At 41.9% G+C, this 16,237-nt stretch overlaps 2 long non-coding RNA genes across 2 annotated transcripts in view; both read right to left on the minus strand.

Moving 5' to 3' along the window:
- Positions 1-14,207: 14,207 nt before the first annotated feature.
- LOC109308632 overlaps positions 14,208-16,237 on the minus strand; it is a 2,206-nt gene continuing 176 nt past the window's right edge. Inside the window, exon 2 of the long non-coding RNA XR_002100661.1 lies at positions 14,208-14,478. This is a non-coding gene — a long non-coding RNA (uncharacterized LOC109308632). The remainder of the gene's footprint in view (positions 14,479-16,237) is intronic.
- LOC109308631 lies at positions 14,976-15,992 on the minus strand. The gene is made up of 2 exons (XR_002100660.1): positions 15,960-15,992; positions 14,976-15,135 (listed from the first exon to the last, which is right to left on the minus strand). It is a non-coding gene; the product is annotated as an uncharacterized LOC109308631 (long non-coding RNA).

A 16,237-nucleotide genomic window follows, 5' to 3' on the forward strand; every position in this document is an offset into this window, starting at 1 on the left:
GCTTATCAAATACCCGTCTGGAATAGGGACGAACAACTAGACCATCCATTAGGGAAACCGGCAGCCTCCACATTACATATCTTACCATCAAAGTCGTGGCGGGCGAGGTTCTGAGGGTGCTACGTCACCCTAACGTGACGGTAGGCGGCGCTAGGGAGCTCACGGCCGCCCCTGGCGCGCGCGCCCTCACAGGGGACTTTAAAAAGTCCTTGACTGCTGCTTCCACAGCATGGTCTGCCCACTGTGGTGGGGGAGGGATACAAGGAAGCTGGGTGTAGAGGGTGCAGCCACCCAGTTGTTGCTCCTGCACCCAATATTGCCAACTCTCATGATTTTTGGCATGGTTCGTAAAGTCTACACTTTGGGAATGTGAAAAACTTAACTCTATATAAATATAAATATAGTTAAAAGAAAGAGCTAGGTTTTTCACGTTCCTGAAGCATAGACTTTAAGAACAATACCAAAAATCATGAGAGTTGTTAACACTGCGCACCCTCTCCCCACCCCTTTGTAAAATCTTGGATCCACTTCTGGAGCCAGCCAGAAGCTCTAACAGCTAAAACAGGGTCTTTCAGCCAGTCAGAGAACTTCCTCTGGTTTTTTACTAGACTTACTCTCTCTCCTGTTTAGTTTGGTGGTTTTCTCACCCCGCTCACTCCCAGTACTTTAGTCGTGTCTCCTGCTCTCCTCTTTTCTTCCCTGTTCCCCTCATCCTGCTTCCCTTTACTTTTCTTCACATTTATCTTAGCCTTGCCTCCCCCACCCCAAAAGTAACTTGTGGGACTAGCATAATGCTTGCCATTATTACATCATTCACTCTGCTTGCATGATGAACTCCTTCCCCTTACTGCACCCTGTCCTGGATAGGTAGCTTGTAAACTTTTGGGGGTCAAGGGCAGCTTACAAGTTTGTTTGTATGTGGCACAATATGGGGTTGTATCTTGGTTGGAATCCTGCTTAATAGTTAATAAACATGATTAATGATATTTTGGAAACCATGCTAGCATGGAAGCAAATGACCTGGGTTGGCCACATCATATGTATGGACAACAATTGACTGCCTAAGACAGTTCTGTACAATGAATTTGAAAAAGGCAGAAGGAAGGTTGGCCATGTCAAACTCCGCTACAAGAACTGCATTAAGTGGCACATATTGCCTGCCAGGCTGGGAGGCTGTGGCCCATGATAGGCGAGCTTGCCACTCTACTATGAAGGAAGCAGAATGAGCAACAACTTCATCACACCACCTTGGCTGACAGTAGGAGGGAATGTAGACACCAACTTGCCTTGACACGTCTCCTGAATCCTACATGCGGATACTGATTTCCAGTATTAGTAGTAGTCATACTTGAATAAAAGTGACAGTCATATATATTAATATTTTGGTAAATAAAATACCCTGCTATAATAACTATTCTTGTTATGCACAAAAAATAGTTATGTAGACCTGCCCCAATGCTGAATAATATCTGGAGGCATTTTTGCAGTTTTCCTGGATCTGTCTTGAGTTCTTCAAGAAGAGCCAGAAATAGATAATTGTATTATGGTCAAATATTTCAGAATAATAGGTATACTTCAAGAATTAGCAATAATGATATATCAAAATGTTCACTGCATTCTCTCCCCCGCCCCTACTTTTTTTTTTTTTTTTTTTTTTTTTTTTTTTTTTTTACTGGGGACATGAATGAGCTGGAAAAGTATACAAATTAAATCTAACCAGCAGCACCTCTAACTATGAAGCAGCTTGGAAAAGAAGTATATGGATGAAGTCACATGTTATGCTTAGACCATACTAAGGACACTTAAAAGTGAGCATCCACTCATTAAAGCACACTAACTTGTGCTAAATGCCCTCTGAGCATCTCAAAGTTATACCAATTCAGGAAAGGGTTAACTCTGGGATCTGCTATTCAGTTCGTGTTAGGGTAACCTCAGTCTGTTCCAAGGTGATAAAATGAGCAATTTGCCATCCTTCAGCATCCTAGGATGCACTGCTTCAAGCCCCACCCCCACCTTATCCCCCTGCTCCTGCTTAGTGGGTGAACTTTCCATTCTCTCAAACTCTATTGCTCAAGGGGTGGTACAGCTTGGGAGCAGGTGGGACACCATCAGTGCTAAAAGTGGGGGGGTTGCAATAGTAGAGCCATGGAACTGGTAGGTGGAATTCATAGTTTCATAGTTTCTAGGGTAGGAAGGGACCTGAGCAGATCATCAAGTCCAACCCCCTGCCATGGCAGGAAAGAGTACTGGGGACAAATGACCCCAGCAAGGTGATTGCCTAGCCTTGTCCTAAAAACCCCCAGGGTAGGAGCCAGCACCACTTCTCTTGGAAATTGGTTCCAGATCCTAGCCACCCTGACAGTGAAGTAGCGCCTCCTGATGTCTAATATGAATTTACCCTCTGCCGGCTTGTGACTGTTATTTCTAGCCACTCCTGGTAGTGCTTGGGGGAACAGGGACTCCAATGTCTGCTGGTCCCCTCTGACTAGTTTGTAACAGGCCACTAGATCCCCCCTCAGCCTTGCGTATGGGCTGTGGCATATGGGAACTGCATATGGGCTGTGGCTTATGGGAACTGTATATAGGCTGTGGGGGCCACAGGCCCCACATTCCTCTCTGGGGGTGGGTGGGGTGGCATATGATGGGAGAGAACTGTGTTGTGGGGAGCCCTCCCCTGGGCCCTGCCAACTTAACATCAGTCCCTGCAACCCAATTTTACCCTCTCTAGCATTCCTTGGAGAGGGCTGCACCTTTCCCAGAGCCAGGCAAAATCTGCAGAAAAGTTTGATTAACCTTGGTTATTCTGGGTTAATTGAAATTTTCTGTGGCTTTTGCCTGGCCTGTTTCCTTCAAGTCCCTTTGGTTCTCCCTTGCCCAGGCTGCTTAATGGGAGCTGTGGATTCCCTCTGGGGCTGGGCAGGGTGGAGAAGGCTGTGCTACCACCACAGAGCCCCTGGGGTTTAGCACAAAGGGAGCATGCAACTGTGAGGAATGAGGGAAGCTTGCTTCCCCATGGCTCCATGCTACCACTGTGCTAAACCTTGAGGCTCTACTACCAGCATAGAGCTGTTTAAGCATGGAGCCACACTCTGTGCTTTGGTGGCAATTGGGGGAAATGGGCCAGACAGAGTGGGGGGTGGAATTTCAATTAACTTTGAGCAACAGAGGTTAATGGAACTTTTGTGCAGTTTCTGCCCAACTCTGGAAGAAAGGCACAGCCCTCTCCAAGAAAGGCTGCAGGGGCTGAGATCAGGTCACGGTAGCTAGGATCAGGCCATCAGGAGTCAGTGGACGGCTCCCCTCAATATAGCCCTCTCCTACCTCCCATAGCCCCATGCTCCAAATGCTGCAGCCCCCCATTTCCCATCCCAACACCCCCACTGAGAGCAGGGCTAGATCCCAGGTGTCCTGGCTCCTAACCACACCCCTGCTCATGAACAACGTGTGCCCCTGGCAGCTGGGGGGGCATGGCAGTGGCAGGGGCATGGCAGTGGTAAGCGGTGAGCTCCTGCAGACACCACTGGCACTGTTGGTGGTGGAGGGGGGGGTGGCAAGCGCCAACCAGGGTTGGGTGCTCACCTGAAGACACCACCGGCAGCAGCGGCCAGTGGCAATCACTGACCACCTGCAGACACTGTTGGTGGTGTCAGCAGTGGGGGGGGGTGGCGAGCAGCCAGGGGGTGCATGTACACTTATGTGCACCCCCTACATGTCCCCGGTGCCCCTGCTCACCAGTCCTCTAGCAAAAGTGGAAGCTGTGCAAGTCAGAGATGGTATTAACCCTTAATGTACAATTTCTCACAACACATTCTTTTAATACTGTTTTACATTCCACAAATTTAGTATGATGTAAGGTCATGTGTAACAACACCTTACATCTTTAAGGAAATCTTTAAATCCTTTTCTTGGATGTGAACAACATTTTAATACAGTCCCAAACACTGCTGTAATTTTCATACAGTCCCAAACACTGAATAATTTTTTTGTCATTTAGCTGATATGAAATGTCAAGGTAGCTGGGGCAAGAAGGTAAATAATACCTCTAAAATAAGTCATTTTTGGTGAGTGTAACTGAGTGCAATATGTTATCACCTTATATTGTAGGTGTAACATATTGATGTGAACAGAATTTCTAAAGGATTTTTAAAATAGAAGATTTCCATTAGCATTTTGAAAGAGAACGCTTTGTCTCTTCCCCCTCAATGTTGGAAACAGACTATCTGTTTTACAAAAGCAATAAATAGCATTGAGAAACAAATCACATAATCACAAAACAAAACAACATATTAACCTGGAAGCTTTCATTTTGGATGGAAGAACACTGAGCAGGACTAAAGAAATTAACTTTGCTTGAACTCTCATAAATAGTATATATATAAATAAGTCTTAATTTAAAGATTTTAAGTGATTGAAAATCTGCCACCTCCCTACATTAATTGTTCCAATACTTAGTGTGTCAAAATGTTGCACATAGTTTCTAGTCCATATTCAGCTTCCAAAAGTTTGTATTTATGATGTCTTTTTTATATTATTATTTCTTTTTTCCTGTCAGATTTAAAGGCTATTCTCAGAAATAGCCTTCCCCTTTGGGTATTGGTCAAGTCTTTAATCTTCTGGTATTTTTTCAGATTATGATGCTATTTCTGTGATCTTTTAAAGTAATGTGCAGCATTTCTTCCTCGCTTGGTAGAGTAGATTTGGTAATGACAGGGGGACCTTGGAGTTAGGGTAGGCATAGAGCAGTGATTCTCAGCCCAGGGTGCTGCAAAAACCTGCCAATGGTGCCTCAATGCCAGAGTTTACAAAGGTTTAGAACCACCGCCATTGTGCATTAAGTGCTTTATACATTATTCCCAAAATTTTCAAGTGATCTGGTACTGAACAGGAATCTGGTGCACATTGCATATCATTAGGGTTTATTATTATGTGCTTTGTCTGGTTAAACCTGTTTATGAAATGTGCTACTACATGATACTAATTACAGTATCCCCGTGATCCTTGCCTTTCATCCCAGAATGTCAACAATCCATTTGAAATTTGGTCACAGCATTGACAGATCTTGTTTTACAAGATCATGATATTTATTTCTAGGTTAATTTGTAGGGCACAAAGTGATACCTAATATTGAAAGGAAGAGCCTGGGTATGCTGCTCCAGTACACACCATTCTCTAGAGGTGTACGCTGTACTCGTGTATTAGGGGTTTGCTTTAGTGAAGTAAAGCAGAAGGCAAAATATATTTTCACTTTATAAACTAATTAAATCAGCGATACATAAGCTGAAGCATAGCTTTTTAGCATCTGATGAAATAAGCTGCTGTTGCCAAAAATGTATGCATCTCCGATTTTATCTATAAAGTCAGATCTGCCTTTCAAATCTACCTTACCTTCTGCCTGACTTCAGACTAGCATGGCTAACTACCTCTCTCTATTGGTGAAGTTAAATCATTGGTCAATATATTAAACAAAATAGGACTAAAATAGTTGCTCTTTGCTGTTCCTGATTTTGCTTGCATTGTTTTCGGTTGGGGGGAGGGGGAAAGGGAGGGGGCAGGAGTTGTTTTGTTTTCACCTGATGATCTGTTATTTAATTCTAAGCAGAATTATATGTTTTACCATAACTTCTACCTGCAGCAAGTTTAAATAAAGGCCAGCAAAGATTGCAGCTTTTCTGTTTGGCTTTATGAGATTAACAAGGCACACTGCTTCACCCATGTGCCCATAGTTATCTGTTGTTTTAAAAGCTCTCAGCCATTCATCCATCACAGAGAAATCTGATTTACCTCTTACACAGATGTGTTGTTGATCACCTATTGAAAGCCCCCTACTGATGCTGCCATAGAGTTGTGCTGCTAGTACAGATGCCATCATTGCAGTTGTTTGGGTTGGAAGATACCCATTTTTGCACAATGGAATAAATCATTCCTTTGAATCCCTAAGTCCAAAAAGTTATGGTAAACTATTTCATTAGTATTTCTAGGTCATGCACAGTGCAATGTTTATCTCTTTGTAGTATCTGGTTTGCTAGTTGTGTCACAATAAAAGGGATATTATCTCTATGAACTCTATGAAACTGAAAGGGAAAAAAAAAGCTAATGTTATATACATGTGAAAATTCTCTGTGAATTATTATGGTTTTGGAATATTTTTATTTATTTTCTGTAAATATTATTAGGTTCAAACAGCAGGGACCTAAGCCCTCCAAACCTGAACATTTAGGTAAGCATCTCACTTTAAACATGAATGGTCCCATTGAAGTCAATGGCATCATTTGCATAAAGTTATAGATGCATGAAAAAGTTCCGCTGATTAAATGCTAACTGACTCCGTGGGGAACTACTAAAACCAAATATACACAGCAGTGTCAAATGTGCAAAGTAAAAATATTTTTAAAATGACATATGTTCTCTTACCTCATTCATTCATAGTCAAGTTAGTAAGTGCAGATAATTAAAAACAAAAAGAAAGGAAAATAAAATAGGTAAAAATAATCTCAGACTGAAATGTGATTTTGTAAGTCAATAATGCCATTATAGTTTTGAAAAATTGCTTGGAGTTCTGCATTGTTTCAGAAATATATATAACAATGTTAGTTGTTTGTGGGTATATTCTTGTAAATACACTTTTTCTTTCTGATTTAAATTGTGATGCTGCTGTCTGGTGCCTCTTCAGCATGTGTGTGTTATTTTCTGTATGTATTGACATCATACATTGCATAATAAAAAAGAAGATAACTCTTCCATTTAACTCCTGATTAGTACTGCACACAGGCAGTTAGCTTAACTGATAGCATGGAAACTGTGAATATTGCTGCTGAAGAGTGTTCTGTATACCAACTTTCTAACAACAGGGGTTTTTTTGACCGAATTTATATTTGCCATCCATTTAGCACCTCATTTAGCCATACAGATCCAGCACTTGACCCTCAACTAAGCTGGACACTTGGACAAATTTGTATTGTTCCTGTATAACTCTGAATATGAATTGAAATCATCTACAGTAAGTCGCATCCTCTCTGCTCCCTGTTTGCACCATGTGTGCCTGCCTACTTGCCACTTTCATATCTGTTGTAACTCCTTTCAGAACACCTTGCTGAAGCATTAGGCCTCTGTATTACAGCCAATTATATATTAAAGCCATAGAAATGTAAAAGAGCAAATGTTTACATAGGAATAATGGTACAATGCTTGCTTTCACTACACACAACAACCATTTAAAAACAACTCTCGGAGCCTTTTACCATTTCTGTTGATTGAAATTGTGTGCTTATTTGAAAAGTTCTACTCTGAAATTTTCTGACAAAATGGCTGCTCCATGAAATAGAGCCACTGATTGCTGAGTATTGAAACTGCAACAGGTATTTGGGGGAGAAAATGCTTAGGTGAGATGCTTTTTAGGTAAAAGCCTCACTTAGGAAGAAAAGAACAACAAAATAAATCAAGAATTCTAGAGCTGCCTCAGATAAGTAGGTGACTTTGTTATCTCCTAATTATACTCCTCCCTAAAATCTATGAAGCAATGTTCAAGGGACTTACAATTAAATCTACACGATGTTGATTCACATGCAAAATGGTGAGCAAAACCTCCCAAGGGATAGCAGCTAAGTAGAAGACTAGGAAGAAGGTAGGACAGGGTGATACTTCATCAACTAACTCATTCAGAGGCATTCAATAGGAGTTGAACTTGTCCTGTTTTTATATACAGAAATGTAGTAGTAATCTAATTAATATTTTTTTCTGAACTTTTAGAGTAATGTGTCCAGTTTTGGGCTCCATACTTCACAAAGGATGTGGACAGGTTGGAGAGAGTCCAGCAGCTAGCAATAAAATGACTAGAGGCCTGGAAGCATGACTTATGAGGAAAAAGCTAGTGTTATTTGGTCTAGAGAAGGGAAGGCTGAGGCAGGGGGTTGATAACAGTCTTCAGATACCTGAAGGGTGATGATAGAAAGGATGGAAACGGGTTTTCCTCCATGGCCATAGGGGACAAGACTAGAAACAACGGCCTCAAGACACAGCAAGGGAAATTTAGGTTGGAGATTAGGAGGAACTTTCTGAATATGAGGATGGTCAAGCACTGGAACAGGTTACCTAGAGAAACTGTGGAATCTCCATCCTTGGAAGTTTTTAAAAGCCAGTTGGACAGACACTTGGATGGGACAGTTTAGTCATGGATGATTCTGCTTTAAGCAGGGGATTGGACTAGATGACATCATGGGCCGCATCCAGACGAGCGTGGCCAAGCATTATATAACACGGCAGATACGTCTGGGGCACCACATACTGCACATTCTGTTGTTCTCCGTGCTGCAAGGGATCAGTGTAGAGGGTTTTTTTGACCTCTGTATATCCAGGGATCCAAAAAACTCACTGAAAAAAAGTGGAGTGATGCACATGGCAGCAGCATGAGCTGCCCAAAGCCAAAGCCTACCCGGTGTAGGCATACTCTGCTGCAAGCCAGGCTCTGTGCCATAGGAGTGACGCAGCTACAGCCCTGGGAGGCCACCAGCACCCCAGGTAACTTGCCACATGCCAGAGTGCGTGGCATGGGCATTCCTCAGGGAATCAAACGCGTGCCCTCACTAGTTGTCCCCAGGGAATCAAACGTCCATGCACTTCGTGTCCTACTTTCGGATGATCCTAAGATTCTCCTTTTATTGGACCTTGCATGCCCACTGTATCCAGAACACCCTTTACCATCAAGGAGACTTAAGTGTTTAAAAGTGCCATTTGCTCCATTGGGCCACATCATATTCTTCCAGATGTGACACTGAAGGCAAATCTGCTTGAATCAGGGACTCCAGTATTGGGTCCCAAATTATTATACATTGGAAACCAGTCTACTTCTGTTTAGCTGACTTTAGTACATATATAGCACACACTTATTTTGCTGTATCTCCTTTAGATTTTTTCAGTTATGCTTTATTTTGTGCTGTTATCAATATGGTTCTTTTCATAGACTTTAAAAGTTATGATTGAGAAAACAATTTATTTGTTTCTACAATCAGTATTGTGTTAATCCTTATGCACTACATGCAATTCATGCAAAACCTAAAAAAAAGCATCTTATTCAAATTGATATATAGTTAAAAAAGAAATGTTTTTTTCTATCTTTATGTCACTTTAACGGGAAAGGAACCTCTTTCCTTTTCACCCACCATGCAGGAAGCAGCTATTTTGTTCATTTTTTTTCAGATGCAGTAAGTTATAAAATGAGGCCTACTTCCTGAAACTCTTAAGCATGTGGTTAACTTAAGCATCTGGGTGTTTGCAGGGGTTAGTCATTCTTTCTTGCTGTTACAGACACTTCATATTATTTTTTCCTCCTTACTCTGGAACAAAATATTGAAGTGTGTCTGTGATTTTCACTTAAAATAAGGAGAAACATAGCATAGAGAAGGTAATTTTTATGATTCGTAGGAGCAACAGTTTATTGCCATTCAAAAACTGTGAATTCTGCAAGCAAAGGTTCTATTACAAATTAATTCAGTATATTACATGTTGCAAAATTGGAGGGGAGTGGGGAAGAAATGTGCATCTGATTCCTTTAATACCTAAGAACTCTTTGGCATGATACCAAAAGCCTGATTTCCCCCCTCTCACCACATCTCCCTTCAAATTATACTTCCCATTAGCTTCAACCATGCAGTACTGAGTCATCAAATAGAAAAATTAACTTGAAAAAAAAAGTTAGTGTTTTTGGAGATTTCATTGAAATTGTCAATTAAAAATGCAAATAACTTGTTGTACTGGAGCCAAGCTTTTAGAGCTTCTGATGCTCTTCGCCTGGCTTTTAGTATATTGTATAGTATTAGGAGTATTAGTATACTGTATTATGTATGTATATTATTAATGTATAGGATTATATATATAGATTATATATTAGTATTATATATCTATATATTTATAGATCTATACAATCAGTATTGTGTTAATCTTAATGCACCACATGAAATTCATGCAAAACCTAAAAAAATCTTATTCAAACTGATATATAGTTAAAAAAGAAATGTTTTTTCTTTGTATTATACTAAACAATACTATAATACTATACAATAATACTCCTAATACTATGCCATATACTAAAAGCCAGGTGAAGAGCATTAGAAAAGCCAGAAGAGGATATATATATATAGGGGTGTGTGTATGTATTATTGTATATGTATTGTATAGTAATATATATATTTATAATATAGACATATTATATATATGTATATTTACTATTATATAGTATTAGTATATTGACTAATACTAGGAGAGAGGTTAAGTAGATAGCTTTGAGTAAGTAAGTACTCCTAAGGTGTTCCTACTTCCAAGGAAAAACTGCCAGTAGCACTGTTCATTACCAATACAAAGAAGTTGCTAGGTCTCTGTGCAGTATCTGAGTGCCTTCCAGCGAAATATTAAGTGATGAGTCTACCATCTAAAACAAGAGTCTTCTTGTGACCTCAATATGATCAAAAACAGTGAATAGTTGCCTTGGCCTTGGATGGATTCATTGTAGGCTGAACTGTTTTCCAGATTGTTGATGTTTTGAGTTCTTTATGTCCAGATTTACTCACTGGTATGAATGAAGAAAAGTGTAGACAGAGGGTTCAGGTTTGTCTATGACAGCAAAGAAAAGTTTCCCACAGAAACAGTTACTTTAATGCATGAGTAACTGAACCTATGCAGGTAAAATAAGGGCAATGATAGAAAGGATGAAGATGGACTTTTCTGTGGCCAAGCAGGACAACACTAGGAACAAGGGCCTAAAGCCACAGCAAGGAAAATTTAGGTTGGAGATTAGGAGGAACATTCTGAATCTGAGGGTGGTCACGCACTGTAACAGGTTACCTAGAGAAATTGTGGAGTCTCCATCCTTGGAAGTTTTTAAAAGCAGGTTGGACAGACACTTGGATGGGATAGTTAAATCAAGGATGATTCTGCCTTGAGCAGGGGGCTGGACCAGATGACCTCATGAGGTCCCTTCCTGCCCTATTCTGGTGACTAAAAGAGGCAGTAGAGCAACCTAAGGTTCATATACAGCTTCTTTATCTCTCTACCCTCTAGTTTTGACCAGTCCAGAATTAATACCACTGGCACATAAGAGCACACAAGGCCCTGTTTTTAACGAAATGTCTACTGCTTGTCAGAGCAGAAAGCAGAGACCAGCCATGCAAAACCAGTCATAGAAGACAGGTGTAACAAGCTGCTTCAGCACTCAGGGCAGGGGGTCGGGGGTGCAAAGTATGTCAACAACTAGAGACCAGAAAGGGGTTGAGCAGAAGGGAGGAGAAACAAAGTCTTCCCTGCTGCTGCCCACAATGGGGTAAAAGCTGCTGTTGCTCTTATAGCAGCATTGGCTAGGGCAGCAGCAGCCAGGTTCTTTGACAGCCATTCCTAGTGCTTGATTTTCTCCATCCCTCACCCTCTCTTCCCCTGCCAAATATGTTACTGGGTACAGGGCTGTGCTTGCTGTGACCCCCTGGGAGTGGGAGTGGAGCACCATTCTGCTCACCACCTGCTCCCCAAATACACTGCTGAATGCAGCACTACTCTGCCTGGCTCTTAGGGATGGGCAGGGGCAGTGTGGGGCTATGCAAACCATTGCAAAAATTCCCTGGGTTGGGAGGCAACTCCAGTATCCGCTTAATAGTCAGCACCTGCAGCTGTTACCCCACTCACCATGCCCTAGTTAAGCTGCTGTGACACACTCATCTTTGCATAGGACTCAAAGTGGTCTTGCAACTAGGAACTTGCAGTGTAAAATTGAGACATAGGACCAGAAGCGGCCTCTTGGGCCCCATTCAGTCCCCTGTGTTTGTAGGCAACCATTTGTCCATGAGAATCTGCAAGATTTAGAAGAAGGTCAGAGACATGGTAAGGGAAATCACAGAATGCCAACTGGCAGATAAGCCCTTAGTGTTCTTATTGAACTTTCCTGAGAACTCTGCAACAAATATGAGTCATAAAGAATTGATCACTCATCTTTTAGTGGCTGCAAGAATGACTATTGTAGAAGCCTGAAGAGAAGTGACACTTCTAAAACCGCTGACTAGTTTCAAAATGTTTGGGAAGTTTTAGTAATAGTAAAGTGGTCCTATCAAGTCAGTATTCTACAGAGGAAAAGGAAAAAAAGAAGTTTTCTTGGAAATGTGGTGGTAATTTTTGGAATTTGCTAAAAAAAAAAAAACTTTTCCTGCTAGTAAACCAGAAAGCTTGAGAAGCTTATTTGAATATTGAAGTAAAGTGCAAGTTCTATGACCAAAAGGAACAAATCTGGAATAAATTTAAAATTGAAAAGCAGAGATGAATAGAAGACACTGAGATTTGTATTATGAAGAGTTCTAGAGAAAAAAGAAGGGGTAAATTATTATATAGAGTTGAAGAAACGCAGAAACTTAACATAGAGGAAAACAAAGGAATTTTCTGAGACTGAAAGGACTAGATGAAAAGCATACAAGACTCCTATGGATGTTGACTTGGATTAAGGGAGCACTGTTGATGGAAGATAAATATTTGTCCAAATGTATATTTTAGTGGATTAGATGCATCTTTAAATGTTAAATCTCTTATTTGATAAATTGGATTAATTAAGAAATAAACATTTTTTAAAAATACACAAGATTGTACTCTCCCAAAGTCACAAAGACCCTTATAAAAAAAAGAAAAATTCAATGTGATATAGGTAAAGAACAAGGGAAACTTATTTGCCAATTCCTTGCCACAGAAGGATTCCCTAGGAAACTTGTAACTCCTTTATCAAATCATCAACCCTGTTTTAGTTGCTGGATTGTCTATTTGACAGGAGTAATATCTGGAGCCTCCTAAAAAGAAGAGAGTCTTAAGGAGTGACTGAAATGAAGAATCTAGAATATTAAAATCACAAGTTGGTTGTAAGCATAGCAGCAACATGAAAGAACAAGAAAAGCATGACTTGGAGAAAAGTTGGATTGGGTTCTGGCCATTGCCTGCCTGCTGCAAGCACCAAAAATAGGTTCTGGGGCCTGGCACAACCCCCTCCCTCTCTCATGTGCTGGGATTGGATCCCCAGTGTACCAGGATTGGGCCCTGGGACCTAACACTACCCCCGCTTGGCCCTGTGCCCTGGGACTGGGTGCCAGATCCAGTGTGCACATCCTGGAGCTCCCCCTGGGTCTGGAAATTTGGTTGTGGGGGAGCGGTGCCACCACTCTCCCACTGCCAAATTTCCAGACACTTGGTGAGACCTGGAAGCTGGATGACACAGGATTGTGAGGCAGGGGTTCAAGACCAGTGAGTTAGAGCAGTCTGAAACAATGAATATAGTTAGGAAGCAGGTTAGTTAGAAATAGTTAGTAGTAATAGTAGGGACTAGGAATTAGTAGTAGTGGGTTAGTAGTAGTAGGAAGTAGATTATCGTTGATGAAGCTGGAGCAATCTGAAGCAATGGATATAGCTAGGTAGTAGGTTGTTGTTAACAAAATAAGTTGTTGCTTATGAAAACATGTGCCAGTGAACCAGTACTCTAAGGTGGCACCCTACCCTCCTTCTTCCTGACTTCAGACTAACATGGCTAACTACATCTTTTCTACTTTAGAAGTGAAACTTGTTGGGAAAAGGTTTGGACAAAAAAAAACCCTCCTTGGAATAAAAGTTTTTTAAAAATTGCTTCTGACATTACAAAATGCAAGTATTCTATTTTCAGCTAAGGTTAGTCCAAAGTTTAGTTTATTTTAAAACTATAAAAATTATGAAAAGGTCAAAACAAAACTGAAATGAAACTTTTCAGTGAACTAGGTCTCTGAGTTATGGATCAAAACAACTTTGAATTATTATTAAAATTCATGAAAATGTGAGACTGACTTTTTCTCTCCATTTGGGATGAGAAAAATCTTAGAAAATTCTTGTATCTATGTGAGCTGGTTGTGCCTTTTGCCAGTTCATTTACTGCAAATTACAGCCACACCTCTTTCAAGGTTCAATAAGACAGAGTCCTTTATTTGGAATCATTTTATAACAACAGTTTGGGCTGATCTGCCCACTGTATTCAACAAAGGAAACAAAAGAAAATAACCTTGCCCTTTCAGTTCAGGCCTCAAAGGTTCCTCGGCTTCTCTTAGTAGAAGCAATCGCCTCCAACCTGCATTTTAAGGCAAAGATCTCCTTCTAAACTTTTTGTATTCCTTTTAGACAAAAGACTCCTTGTTGAGCTTTGATTTGGTGGCATTTGAGGTGGAAATTCAAAATGTATGTGGATCTTTTATTTTCATGTAGGCAGTCAGTAGGGAAACTTTGCCCCTCTTACCATTTGCCTTGTCATACCTTGTGACTGTTTCCTATGTATTCTGAGATGGGCTGGATGGTTTTGCCTGGTCATGCTGAAATCATTAAGACTGTTGTCTTAATGTTGTTGTGCTGTTGTTATATAATTTCTTCCTTAGGTATATACCTAATTCTGAACAGGAGGTTTAAAAAATAGGAACATGCATACTCCCAAGGAACTGTAGTGGTTTGGAACTGAAGGAGACAAAAGACCAAATTACTTGGAAAAGAAAGGTTATAGGATGAACTCTTATATTACTGTGCACTTAGTACACATGTGGCACTGTGTGAAGGCAGTACTAGGAAAATGGTTGGAGATCACAGGAGAAAGAATGCTGCAGTGGGCTGACTTGAGTTTGGAAGTCACTAGGTAGGCCTCCTATTCCCAGCTATGCTATATACCACTTGTGTGGGGTACTGAGTGAGCCACTTAGGCCCAAACTTCAAGCACCTGATAATTTTTAGAGTGACAAACACAAATTTGAGGCCAACCCTATCTCCCCAAATTTACAAAATCTGACATATACAAGCTGTCCTTCCCTGTTTTGTGCGCGGCAAGGCTCCTAATGGGCCTTACACCCAGAGCCTCCCAGCTAGGGAGTTTTGCCCGTCTGCTCAGGGTCAGACTGAAATTTGGGGTAGGGAAGACATTTTAGATTCATTCAGATTGGCATGGACTATGAGGGTTTTTGTCTTCCTCTGTAGCTGGGGGTGTGCTCTTCTTCCTTGGATCTTTTCAGCTTTTTTAACAACTTTTCCAGCAAGGACATTGATTGCCGTGGTCACCTTGTTTAACGGTGGCAGGTTTGGGTGTTATGTTTTGTGGTTGCATCAAGGTTGACTGTAGTTTTGCTAATAGGGTACACAGTAGGATGGTTTGGGTAGACATGATCCTACTTCTGGCAGGGGGTTGGACTAGAAGATGGCTGGAGGTCCCTTCCCACCTTTTCTCCGATTATAGCAACTGCCTCATCTCAAGGGACCTATATTTAGCCTCATTCACTTACAGGTGTTGCCTCAAGCGGTGCCCTCATTTCTCAGGCGTTTCTTGCGACGAGCAAAGAAAACAGCAAGAGAAAGGAAAATATATTGCAACATATCTCAATGAGTCTCCCAAAGAGTATAACACCCATTGGTGTCATGACTCAGGCTATTCCTACGCAGCGCAACACAAGCCTAATTAGTTTGGGTGGAGGCACCATGCTCACTTGGTTTTAGTGCTTCCGATACCAGATCAAGCACATTTTGAGCTTGCTTGGGTACCACAGCAGTGGTGTGGGCATGTTTACCCTTAGTGGGGCATAACTGATTTCTGGGAAACTAAATTTAGTCTGCAAAAAAACAGGAAAGGTCCAATATGTCTGCCCAGTTATTTTCCCCATCTTCCGTAGAACTGTAATTGGCTTTTGCACGATTCGCATTTCACTGGGCTTGACCCTGTGTTTAGGACTACGTCTGCCTTGGCTTCCTCCCCCTCTCCAGGCTTCCCACTGCTGTTGCTGCCCGGGAAGGCCCAGCCATAACAAACTCCCAGCGCCGCAAAAAACAGCTCACAACAAACTGAACTTTCCAAGACTCCTGCTTTTCTTTGAAATGAAACCCGGGGGCTGGCGTACTCCCTTGATTCCCGGACCTGGTGCTTTACTGACAGTGAAAACCACACGCTCTGATAGCACCAGATTTGACGATTCAGAGAACCACGCCAGACCCTACCAGGTACCCCAACCCAGGGTCCCGGGCCCACCTGAGGGCCGCGGCGACACCGCGCCAGTCTGGCGGAAGTCTCGCGAGAGCGGGAGGCCCCTCCCCCCGCCTCGCTCCGCCTGCTGCCGCCGTCGCGGCCGGATCTGAGCGCGCCTGGCGGGCGGGGGCGCTCGGCCCTGCGCACTGCGCGATGTTTGTCCGCCATCGCGGCCGAGGAGGAGGAGGAGGAGGAGGAGGCTGAGGGGGCCGC

Source organism: Crocodylus porosus, unplaced genomic scaffold, assembly GCF_001723895.1.
Source record: "Crocodylus porosus isolate Cpor-Errol unplaced genomic scaffold, CroPor_comp1, whole genome shotgun sequence".
NCBI classification, from domain to species: Eukaryota; Metazoa; Chordata; order Crocodylia; family Crocodylidae; genus Crocodylus; species Crocodylus porosus.